Source organism: Salmo salar, chromosome 19, assembly GCF_965601325.2.
Source record: "Salmo salar chromosome 19, fSalSal1, whole genome shotgun sequence".
Classification (NCBI taxonomy): domain Eukaryota; kingdom Metazoa; phylum Chordata; class Actinopteri; order Salmoniformes; family Salmonidae; genus Salmo; species Salmo salar.
Genome location: NC_138309.1, coordinates 81,756,332 through 81,769,225, shown reverse-complemented (window position 1 = coordinate 81,769,225; position 12,894 = coordinate 81,756,332). Strand labels below are relative to the sequence as shown.

General features: G+C 38.9%; 1 long non-coding RNA gene across 2 annotated transcripts in view; it reads left to right on the top strand.

The window, feature by feature from the left end:
* Window positions 1-6,955: 6,955 nt before the first annotated feature.
* The window catches only part of LOC123729038 (uncharacterized), a 41,675-nt gene continuing 35,736 nt past the window's right edge, over window positions 6,956-12,894 (top strand). For both annotated transcript variants that reach the window (XR_014381708.1, XR_014381706.1), the window contains exon 1: window positions 6,956-7,364. This is a non-coding gene — a long non-coding RNA (uncharacterized LOC123729038). The remainder of the gene's footprint in view (window positions 7,365-12,894) is intronic.

Here is a 12,894-nt window from a genome sequence, read left to right as displayed (position 1 = left end):
TGTCTTGTATGTGCCTCCTGTCCTGTTTACCTGAAACTGGGATGGAACTCGGGCTGGAAACTCAAGCTGATGGACCCTTGTCCCTGGAGAGCAACAGACCCGTCAAGGCGCCTGGTGGCTCTGTAGTCTGATTAAGATTTACAAGAATTCTATTTTGTAACTAATCCTTGTTGTTGTTCCATTTCAGCTGTTTTCTGAGGGTTCTGGTCAGGTGTTTTTTGACAGTTATAAGAGGACTTGCTGAAAGACTTGTTTTGTCAGGTTATTGGCAGTGGAACATTCGATGTGGCTTATTGTACACGTAGCAATGTATCCAACGATTGCCTCCAATTGCTTTTTATTTAGTGCATGGCCAGGTAATATCATGCCCAGAGCAGAAAGCCTATGTGCATTATGACTTGCAGTGTTGTGGTTCAGTATATTTGTCCTTGGGGGCAAATCATAGTCAGTGGTGTATCTTTCCTCATTATTGTGTTCTTTGCTTTAGACAGTGGGCAGGAAGAAAATCAGAGGCTGTCGTTTTGCCTGAAAATTCTATTGCAGTTTGGTATATAATTCAGCTATAAGTTCATCGTGTTTATTTGTGTTGTACTCAGAATGAGGACAGTACATCAAGTAATGTTTTTGAGTAATGATTTGTTTTTTTCCCCCCACGCCCCGCTAATTCAAGTGAAAATGTAGACCTCCTAAAAGTAGCACCAACACTCCAAAATGTGCAAGAATAATACAACTGACATTTTTAATATCCTCTTAAATCAGAGGTGTCGAAACTATTAAAAGCACCTTAAAGGCTTGAATATATCAAAGCGGGTTCACTGTGATGGAAATCTGTATTTGATTGAAGGTAGATATGTCTGCAATGCATAAGGGCCACATAACGAACACAGTTAAGGAGCTTTGCACAGTTCTGTACAGCATAGAACTGTATTTCATCTTGATGGCCTCCCATTTTTCTCCTAGGACCACCATGAAATATTGTTTGAGGGTAACAATCTTTTGAGATGTGTGGAATAATCCCCAGAGCCAAATGTTTTAAGAAAATAGACTTTTATTTTATTGTTATCAACAAGATTTTATTTTGAAATTCGATAGGTTTGTAGATATTGATATCTGAGCGGTTTGTCAAAGAATCAGAGGAGCGCCTGCTGAGGTGGATCGTAGTATGGCCTCTGGTGCCACGTTCCTCATCTGATGGGGACATTTCCTCCTTGTGCCTGTCCACAACCACTTTTACTATCACTTTCACCCCTGGTCTTCATCATGTTCTCTTTGAGATCGCACGCGGTTGTTTAGAAGTATAGATTTCGACTGTTTATACACTATTTCCCCACAGCAACAAAAACAATATGAAAACTACAATTGGGGGGGGGGGGGGGGGGGGCGGTAATAAGGATGTTAAGTATAGCTTTTATGTTCGTCTACCTTTAACAGATTTAATGGTAATGAGTAATATTAATTATTATTATTATTATTATTGAGCAAGTCTACCTTTTTTCCAAGAAAAGGGCTGCAAAAGTGAAAGAATGTTCTGGAGATTTAGTGTACTAAAGAAACAACACTTTTACGATGTGTATTTATCTTGTGTATTTATCTTGTGTTCCCATTGGTGCGTGGTGGTTGTGTCAGTGGGGGAGTGTTAGAGGGCTTATGGAAGGCATAATGAGGTCTGGTCCAGTTTGTGCATTGCTGTCTATTGAACAGCCTTTCTTTCACAAATTTTAAGAGTTTTGTTAACTTTCACATAACCTTTGTCCATCCCCAGAACCCCAGTCTTAAGAAATTAAAATACTGTTATTTACAGGAAGACCTTTTTAGATGTGATTTTGACATTGTAGGATACAGTGATGACCTCGCGTTGATTTGAAAACAAGATACATGTAACATGAAAGGGATTGAAACTAATATGTATGAATTGCACTGTATAACATACCGTTACAAAATGCGTGGAAGAGGGATTAGAAATCAGAGTTTGTATCGGTCATTTAGGAACATTGTTCCCCTCGCCCACACACACACACACGGAACACACACACACACACACACACACACACTGCCCTGGAGTATCATGGAAAGCTCCACGTCCTAACACACCTTTGTGTAAGACTAACAGCTGCTGTGTTATACTTAGAGCTCTCCAGTGATGCAACAATGAACTCCATAGATCTGCTTCTAGCTGTTAGCTCACACAAAGTGTACTAATAGAAAACACCTGCTTAAGAGCAGAAACAATTGGGATGTGTTAGGATGACTTATGTCATTTGTCATTTGCAAGAATTTGTCATTTGCAGAATTTATTTTGTTTAGATTTTTGTTTTTCATTCATTTAGAATTTATTTTGGGGTTTTGAAAGAAGTGTTTGTTGTGATTAATTGTTCATTAGTGATGTGATTATTAAAAATGTAATAAAATACAAATGTTTAAGATATTGTGCTTGCCTTTTGATTAATTACGTAATCCTCTCTGCCACAGATGCATTAGCGGTTCTGGGGGGGGGGCAGTGCCCCTGTGACAACAATTTTGGGCCCCCTAAATGTGGAGTATGAAATAATTTGTACCGAACAAATTTTTGCTATCGTTCTTTTTTTACATCCGTTATTAGACAGTGGCAACGATGATGATTATGGCCATGGTCTTTTGCCTGCTAATGCCTGCAATGCAGTGAAGAAAACGATATGACAACAATAACGTCTAATGTAACTGGCCCCTCTAACAGTACAACTGGCCCCAGCTTGGCCCCCCCCAGTTGAAATGGTCTAGAACCGCCACTGCACAGATGAGCCATACGTACAGGATGTAGATTTACATTGCAAATAGAAAGCAGGAAACATTTTGACACATTCCCTTTGGAGAATTACTTAATGAGGCATGATAACATTGTTGATTATGACTGCAATTGATTAGTGAAGAGCAGCGAAATGCTATTGTAGAAGTGAGTCCTATCTGTCGGAAGACAATCTCACATGAACTATTTGGGGGCTAGGTGCTGAGGAGTATTTTCCATGTTAATACAGGAGTAATAAAGGCCTAGTTCACAAATTATTATTACTTTTTTTTTTTCGGGGTGCTGCGCCCTCAGAACCACAACTTCCCGCGACTATGCATAAGAGGAATCAATTCAAGTCACATAGTGACAGTGAACTGTAGATTTAAACAAGCTATACACATTTCATCACTTCCTGGTCCACTTACTGATATTTACTGACCCTGGCCATGACCCCACTCTCTGAGGGTCTCAGGTGGAGTTGGGATATGCAACAAAATACATTTCCAATTCAAATGTGTATAATACACACTTGTACATGTGTGAAATAGGACAAATATATGCACCCACCAAATTATTATTATTACGTCAAATAGTTTGTTCAGAAGTCAAAGCATTGTCTATTCAGGATGGAAATGGGGAAATCTGCTTATTTAAAAAGAAATTGGACATGCGTTTTATAATCCCCATTGAGTGTATGCTAGTGCATGACAGCAATATTTGGAGTTGACTGGAGCTGATCAATCTTAAATTAAAGTAAATGTCTTTTTGTGTGACCCCAAAGAAACATTATTGGTTTTGGGGAAAACTTTTGGCCTATAATTGGCCAATAAGTGTCAGCTATAGTCTCATATAGCCTACTCGTGTATTTTTGCCAAGCAAATCTCCCTATGAGACAATAAATTATTCATTCATTCCTCCACCAAGCAACCTGGATGCAAACGAGGATGATGGGACTAGGCCTCACATGAGAAAAGTCTACCCTCTATTTCCTTTTATAAATATCTGTCTGGTGCACATATAATAAGTCTTTTGTAGTTTTTGTTTCGATGTAGGCCCTAACCCATACGGGAAAAAATATTGGAATATATTTACATACAATTGAAATATATGTACATATATTGGGTAATGTATTTATCAAATACATAAATAAATTAACATTAAAATATGTGTGTAAATTACACAGTCACATCTCACAACCTTCTCTAACCTGATTGTAATGCTATTGACCTTTGGCATTAGGTTCACAAAGTGGGCGTTGCATGCAAAAGTTGGATCAGAAAATGAATTACGTAGCTAGCCTATTATCCTATTCCTTGAGGTATATCTGCTACTTATTAAACATAGTAAGAATAAAGAGACACGTGAATCTAGAACATATCTGTAAATATATTTTTCAGTGAGCTGTCAATCACAATTTCAAATGTTTGTGAACATACAAACACCATGTTACGATTACGGATTTAACATTTTAGGCTTCAACAAATGTTGTGATGTACAATAATACCGTTCAGAGTTTTTGGCAGTTTCATATCACCAACAAACAAAAAAACGTACACCAAACGGCCTGTGAGGAGTGTTACAAGAACAAGCATAACACAGTATAAAAAAATGGAAGTTAGGGAAACGAGAAAGGGGTATCCTGCACGTTTTCAAGTTAAGTCTCCATTCTCTATTACTCCTCAGTTGACTTCACATTTAGGTAGCTAATGTAATGGATTTGTTTGCCAGTGCAAGTCTAGACAGCACTCGCTGTATTATGCCAACAACAGTGAAGTTTCAGTGCACTAGGTGTATCTCTACAGCATGGACAAATCTCTAGGTGATGTGGACATCCCCATGCATGCACCTTATCAAAATATGACTAATTCAATATTCCACTATCCCATTCTCTGGGCACTGTCTGCAAACATAACCAGTAGTATCTACCAGGAATAATGAATCATAACTGGTAGTATCTACCAGGAATAATGAATCATAACTGGTAGTATTTACCAGGAATAATGAATCATAACCGGTAGTATCTACCAGGAATAATGAATCATAACCAGTAGTATCTACCAGGAATAATGAATCATACCCGGTAGTATCTACCAGGAATAATGAATCATAACCAGTAGTATCTACCAGGAATAATGAATCATAACCGGTAGTATCTACCAGGAATAATTAATCATAACCAGTAGTGTCTACCAGGAATAATGAATCATAACCAGTAGTGTCTACCAGGAATAAGGAATCATAACCAGTAGTATCTACCAGGAATAATAAATCATAACCGGTATTATATACCAGGAATAATGAAACAGAATCTATGAATTATTTATGACCACTTTTTATAGAATATTTTGATAATTATTTCATTACTAAAAATCTTGCCAACGCATATTCTATAGGAGGGGTTAATATGAATTTTAAATAATTATACATGATTTATATGAATCAGGTCATGAACATATTGACTTTGCAATGAACAAGGGAGAGGTTAAACGTAGGCTAAGTCTGGTATAAGCTTATTCCCACACTTTACAATAACTCTGTTGCAGTGGTCTTAGGTAGTCTCCGAATAGGTTCTTCCCTCCATCACGACACTGCTGCCCAGTTGAAGAGCTTGTGTTTACATTTTTACATTTTAGTCATTTAGCAGACGCTCTTATCCAGAGCGACTTTCAGTAGTGAATGCATACATTTCATTAAAAAAATTATCCGTACTTGTCCCCCGTGGGAATCGAACGCACAACCCTGGCGTTGCAAACACCATGCTCTACCAACTGAGCCACACATGTTCTCCATACAGCACCACAGCACCATGCGCCGTCGGAAAAGCAGCCCTCAGCCTCAGAAGATGTTCTTCAGGAGGCATGCAGCCATAGAGTCATTATACCCTAATGTAGGCCGATTTGCCTACTAGCCAAGTAAAGTGCAGAGCAGCATGGTGCGTGTAACAAGTCATTCCAACATATTTCAACATTTAATTAATCCTTTATTCAGTTCAGTCAGTCAGTATGTCATCCATTCAGTCATTTGTCTGAGTTGCAATAGGAACTAAATAAAAGAGAATAGAACAGTCTTATCTATTTGTTTACTTAAATCAATGTGTGTATTCAAAATGATCTAAACTCTCCAAAGTTTTTTAGCCTATCACTTGAATAATTCTATGTTTAATTTAGTCCTATACAAATAAAAAAATAGACCTTCAACTTGTAGGCATTGCAATTTAGACCATCATTTTGGGGACTGGTGTCTTGAGGAATAATTTGAATTTAAATTTAATTGTGTTTTATAACTGTTTTTATTATAGGGCTCCCCTTAAAAAGAGACCCTAGCTCACAGTCTTCTAAATATCTTCTCTAAATAAATGTTAAACAAAATAGTTGTATTTGTATTTATTATGGATCCCCATTAGCTGCTGCCAAGGCAGCTTCACAGTCCCCGCTGTTCCATAAGGCGTTTTTTTTTAAATCTAATTTTACTGCTTGCATCAGTTACTTGATGTGGAATAGAGTTCCATGTAGTCATGGCTCTATGTAGTACTGTGTGCCTCCCATAGTCTGTAATTATCCTCAGTAATTTTCCATCCAGATTGTCAGACCCCGGTGGCTTGTCATTGTGGATAGACAACAATCAAATTATGCAATTATATGGCCATTAAATAACACACAACAGCATGGCATATGTAGATGGCTGAATAAGCCTAAATCATATTTACTTTCTATTTTGCAGCTCAGGTGGTTATTCTAGACAAGGGCCTTCTGTGTCTTTATCATTCTCACACAAGTCATTTGCTGAAGGCCCAAGCCTATACTACGCCATATATTGGTGTAACGTTCTAAAATAAGCTCTAGACTTTTATTTTGGAAATTCATCCAGAAGCTGCAAAGTTACTCTAATATCTGGGCTAGAGTTGCTTGATTGAGTAGCTAACTCCAACTAGCTACGTTTGGTTCATGTCCACTGCAGATGCCACATTACTGACAAAGGTTTGTAGGTATAAAAAAGTTCTGTAACCGAGTAAAGGGAGACGTAAAGTAAGAAAAATCTCTCTCTATATATATATACCCCCAAAATGTAAATGAACAACAAAAAAAAATCTATGTGTAAATGTTAATTCGTAGTCGTAATATAGTACATTTACAGATCTAATTTAAAGTTTACATTTCACGTTTCACATGGCTTTTCTTATGATCCTAACAATTTACCTATGGATTTTATTACAATCCTAACGATAAGTACATTCAACCTTTTGGCAGCTATCTCGCTCCATAGGGGCCTGCCTGCCGAGTCCAACTGACACAGCGACCGTTACAATTCAAAAAAACTACATCTGACGAAGGAGAAGAGCGGTCATTATCAAACGCTTTCTCATGGAAAATTGCATATGATTTAATTACATATTCATAACATTGATTTTTAAATATATTTCCACCTGGGGTGACAGAGGAAGAAAATAAATTGTTCAGAACTGCTTGCAAGCAAGAGCTTTCATCGAGCTGGCAACGTTGTAGCACCCAAAGGTTCAGTGAAATTGACGTTAATGTTAGCTAAAACAGCTAACGTTAGCTTTAGCTTGCCAGTTGCCACCAACTACCACCGACTGACCGAGGTAAGAATAATTGTTTTGGAAACGTATGTGTTTAGTTAATATTATGTAGGTAATAAATACAATGTAATTGTCAAAGCTAGCTAGTTCATGTTAAATGTTATTGGTTAGCAAGTTAGATACTGGCACGACTGTAGTACCCAGGCGGATAGGAGCGTTGGGCCAGTAGCGTTAACCGAAAGATTGCTGGATCAAATCCACGAGTTGACAAGGTAAAAATCTGTCTTTCTGCAGAGGGGTTGAATTTAATGCGGAAGACACATTTAAAAACATGTTTTCGCTTTGTCATTATGGGGTATTGTGTGTAGATTGTTGAGGAATATTAATGTATTAATTTATTTTAGAATGAAGCTCTAAGGAAGCAAAATGTAGAAACAGTCAAGGGGACTGAGTACTTTCAGACGGCACTGTCTACGTTAATGAAGCAATTATACAATCAATTTGACTTTATTTTTTACCAATCTAACACCATGACAACATAATGGTAATCAATTATTTGAATGGTACATCTCTATTGATAAACTGGGTAAATCAAGTTGTAGTCTAGGACTATAAACAATTCAGGTGAATGCATATGTGACCGGATGCCTCCATTCAATTAGAAATTGTGTTTTTTACATTCGATAAAAGTAGAGACCCAGAACTAGAAAATGGTATATCATGCACTGCAGTTGAGGAACAATGTAATTCAAAGAAATTCTGCTTTAAAAGTTGATGAACTTGTAACCCCACAGAAGAGCTACTGGAGAACTCTTGTGCGTCTACACCCATTCAGAATCAAAAACAGAAAGTGTCCAGATAAAAATATTTTATAAATATTTTATTATTATTAGATGATTCTTACCCAGACACACTTGTCTAAATGTATGGGTCATGTGAAGGAAATGGTCTCTATGTAACAGTATAGGTTCCGTTCCTCTCCTCGCCCCAACCTGGGCTTGAACCAGGGACCCTCTGCGCACATCAACAACAGACCCACGAAGCATCGTGCCACAAAAGCCACGGCCCTTGCAGTGCAAGGGGAACAACTACTTCAGGTCTCAGAGCGAGTGACGTCACCGATTGAAACGCTATTAGCGCGCACCACCGCTAACCATTTCACATCGGTTACACTCACCCCCCTTTTGACCTCCTCCTTTTTCCGCAGCAACCAATGATCCGGGTCACGGCACCAATGTAACAGTATAGCTTCCGTCCCTCTCCTCGCCCCAACCTGGGCTTGAACCGGGGACCCTCTGCGCACATCAACAACAGTCACCCACGAAGCATCGTTACCCATCGCGCCACAAAAGCCGCAGCCCTTGCAGTGCAAGGGGAACAACTACTTCAGGTCTAAGAGCGAGTGACGTCACCGATTGAAACGCTATTAGCGCGCACCACCGCTAACTATCTAGCCATTTCACATCGGTTACATCTAGACATGTACATATGTTCATGAAATACAATAGATGGCCTTAATCACCCTCAGACACACCTGGCTAACTTGATGGGTCATGTAATCATCAGGGATACAAACTAGTCACCTTTCAGCGAAGTTCGCCGTTTTGATTCCAAAATAGGTGACCTACGTGATTCGTGTAGATACGATGAGAAAAGTTTAGGCGGGAGGGGGTCTTTGTATCACTACTGGCAGTATGCGAACGAGACAGCATCAGCACGCGTTGAAAGAGCGGAGAGTGGAATGGCATGGCAGTTTACCAGCTACAGCAGCGCGTCCCCTGAACGATAACGAAGAGGTAGGTGAGAAGCCTGACCACGGAGACAGGAGTGAGGAAGGGTACTTCATGAGCTGTAACCGAAAAACAACTGGCATTTGGAAAGTTTGAGGTGAGGGAGAAAGTGTGGTGGAACAAGTATTGTTAGCATTGTTAAGTATCTTGCTACAGTAGCTGGGTAGAATTCTCCGTTAGCTAGCCAGAGAAATGTTGAGCAACATTAGCCAATTTAACTGATCAAATAATTGAGTTTATGGTGTGAAAATTAGCTAACAGCTAACGTTACAACATCAGATGAGCTAACTTTAGTAACCTAACCATTCTCTATAGTATTAACTGGTATACGACTCCTTGCCGTTCCTCAAGTTATGACACGTTAGTTGCTTACTGGACCCTGGCAATCTGTGTGAAATGTTAACAAGTTAACAAACTAACTAGAGTACTATCGGTGAACTAATGTTTTCCCTCTACAGTATGTGGTTAATTTCAGAATAAGAGAATTAGGTGAAAATGAGGCGTTGCTTGTTAAACAAGTGGATTCAGGGATCAAGTGTAGCTGGAGCTGGGCCTGGCTTAAGCTGGAAGCCGCCATAGAGTTGGAAGGAACACCACACACTTTCCTTCCTTCTCACTTTTTCAATACAGAGGATTAAAAGGGGTATGCCAGGTGTACTCTCTGCCAGAAAGAGATCAATTATGCCAACAAAGGGTATCGTGCTCTGCTGGCACATTGTAGAATAGATGTCCACAGGCAGAACGTGTACGATGTAATAATGTGCAGTGTAGCCCAAATATATTGTTTTTGTTGTGTTGAACTTGACAGTAACACGTGAGTGAGGTGATTATTTAATTTTTTTCCTCGGTGAACGTTATTTTGCACACATGTAGCCTTGTGCACGTGATCGACGTCTACTATAGTGGCCACTATAATAGAGCAAAAATAGAATGCCTGTTTGTTTCATTCTATTTCTACTTTAAGATGTTTATTTCACAAGTGCAATATTTAGATGTGTGGTCACAAGCGTTCTATTATAAAGGCTGTCATGGCTAACTGCAATATCAGTGTATTGTTTTTTCTCAAGACTTGAGTGTCATTTGCAGGAAAGTCTAGGCAACAATTGGATTGCTTTCTTTACATTTTTTAAATCTATGAGTTAGGTTCACATTAACCATTTGTTATTTTACACATAGAGACTGATCATGTAGATCATACTCTTTGTTGTTTAATTAGTTAACCTCCCTGGGCAAGGTGGGACGTTTGCGTCCCACCTAGTCAACAGCCAGTGGAATCGCGTGGCGCGAAATACAAATACCTCAAAAATGCTATAACTTAATTTTCTCAAACATATGACTATTTTACACCATTTTAAAGACAAGACTCTCGTTAATCTAACCATATTGTTCAATTTCAAAAGGCTTTACAGCGAAAGCAAAACATTAGATTATGTCAGGGGAGTACCCTGCCAAAAATAATCACACAGCCATTTTCAAAGAAAGCATATATGTCACAAAAACCAAAACCACAGCTAAATGCAGCACTAACCTTTGATGATCTTCATCAGATGACACTCCTAGGACATTATGTTATACAATACATGCATGTTTTGTTCAATCAAGTTCATATTTATATAAAAAAACTGCTTTTTACATTAGCATGTGATGTTCAGAACTAGCATACCCACCGCAAACTTCCGGTGAATTTACTAAATTACTCACGATTAACGTTCACAAAATACATAACAATTATTTTAAGAATTATAGATACAGAACTCCTTTATGCAATCGCGGTGTCAGATTTTAAAATAGCTTTTCGGCGAAAGCACATTTTGCAATATTCTGAGTACATAGCCCGGCCATCACGGCTAGCTAATTTGACACCCACCAAGTTTGGCCCTCACCAAACTCAGATTTACTATAAGAAAAATTGGATTACCTTTGCTGTTCTTCGTCAGAATGCACTCCCAGGACTGCTACTCCCAGGACTGCTACAAATGTTGTTTTGGTTCCAAATAATCCATAGTTATATTCAAATACCTCCGTTTTGTTAGTGCGTTCAGGTCAGTGTCCGAAGGGTGACGCGCGAGCGCATTTCATGACAAAACATTTCAAAATATTCCATTACTGTACTTCGAAGCATGTCAAACGCTGTTTAAAATCAATTTTTATGCTATTTTTCTCGTAAAATAGCAATAATATTCCAACCGGGCGACGTTGTATTCATTCAAAGGCTGAAAGAAAATAATTGAAAATTCACATGAACGTGCATCTCCAGTGTCGCTGTTCTCAGCCTGACCACTCACAAAATCTCCTGCTGTTTTTCGCCCAGAGACAGGAGAGACATCATTCCACTTTCTGGCTCCTTCTGAGAGCCAATGGAAGCCTTAGAAAATGTCACGTTACAGCAGAGATGCTGTATTTTCGATAGAGATGCCACAGAAGGAGAACAAATTGTCAGACAGGGCATTTCCTGTATGGAATCTTCTCAGGTTTTGGCCTGCCATATGAGTTCTGTTATACTCACAGACACCATTCAAACAGTTTTAGAAACTTTAGAGTGTTTTCTATCCAAATCTACCAATTATATGCATATCCTCGTTTCTGGGCAAGATTAGTAACCAGTTTAAATCGGGTACGTTTTTTATCCGGCCGTGCAAATACTGCCCCCTAGCCCCAACAGGTTAAAACCTGCATTTCCCCCTAGCAGGTTTTTTTTGTTGCATGTTTCAGTGCAAAAAAAAGTGTAACTTTTTTGGGCCCTCACAAGTTTGCATCCCTGAATCATCTGGCAAAGTGGGGTCTTTTGTTTAGCGATGTACCTTTCCAGCAAAACAATGAACTGGCATAATCCCAACACATACAACTACCAATACAAACATTGTCATAGCTGTAATTTGAATCTGCAGGTAGCTAAAGCTAACAACTTGGTCCAGTGTTAGCTAGCTAACATTAGGCTATAACTAGCAAAGCAAATGGATTTCTGATTCATACACGTAAATGTTAGCTAGCGAGCCAGCAAGCTAACGTTTGCTGGATAGCGAACAGTGCGCTTTCACTTGCAATGAAAAGGACTTTCTGACGAAATTAGAAACGTATAATATCTGAAAATGAAGCTAGACTCTTACCCGTACACATGGATGAATGCTTCACGGCAGACTGGAACCATTTAACTCAGTTATTTTTGTTGACAGTTTTAATTGTAGCCAATTATTACATCTTGTTTGGCCAGCATTGTGTCAAGTCATCCGGTTCACACTGACCGTGACATGTGCAGAAAGTAGCCCGTCACTGTTTCCAACTGATCTGTTGATCGCGCCTGATAATTTCAGGGCGTCAATGTTGTTGAGAAAAATAGCAAAACTTTAGTAGTTCTTGGTGGCTAATGATATATCTTTCAAAAACGGCGCGGTATAAAGGTCTATCAACACATAACGAGCAAGCTCACGTTATAGACAGATGCTACATATCAATCCAAATTCATCTCCCGGCATATCCAGCCCACCCATTATCTCACCCAATCATGGCTAGCGGGAAAGTTCCTGTTTATTTCGGTGTCTAAACCAACTAGGCTCATAATTTAACTATTTTATTTGTATTTACGGGTGGAATACAAGTTTGTTATGAAGGCACATGAAAGTCCACGTTCCAGAAGTCATTTCTCCCAAAAAATGCATTTTGATGAAAAAAGAAATGTTTACGTTGAAATGCCTCCTGTGAAGTAGTGACGTGTGACATATGCCTAGTTATCTGAAACGAGTCACATATTCAATAGGAGTGCATGCATGCATTGAGTTATTGAGCTTGTTTTGGCTGATTTCACA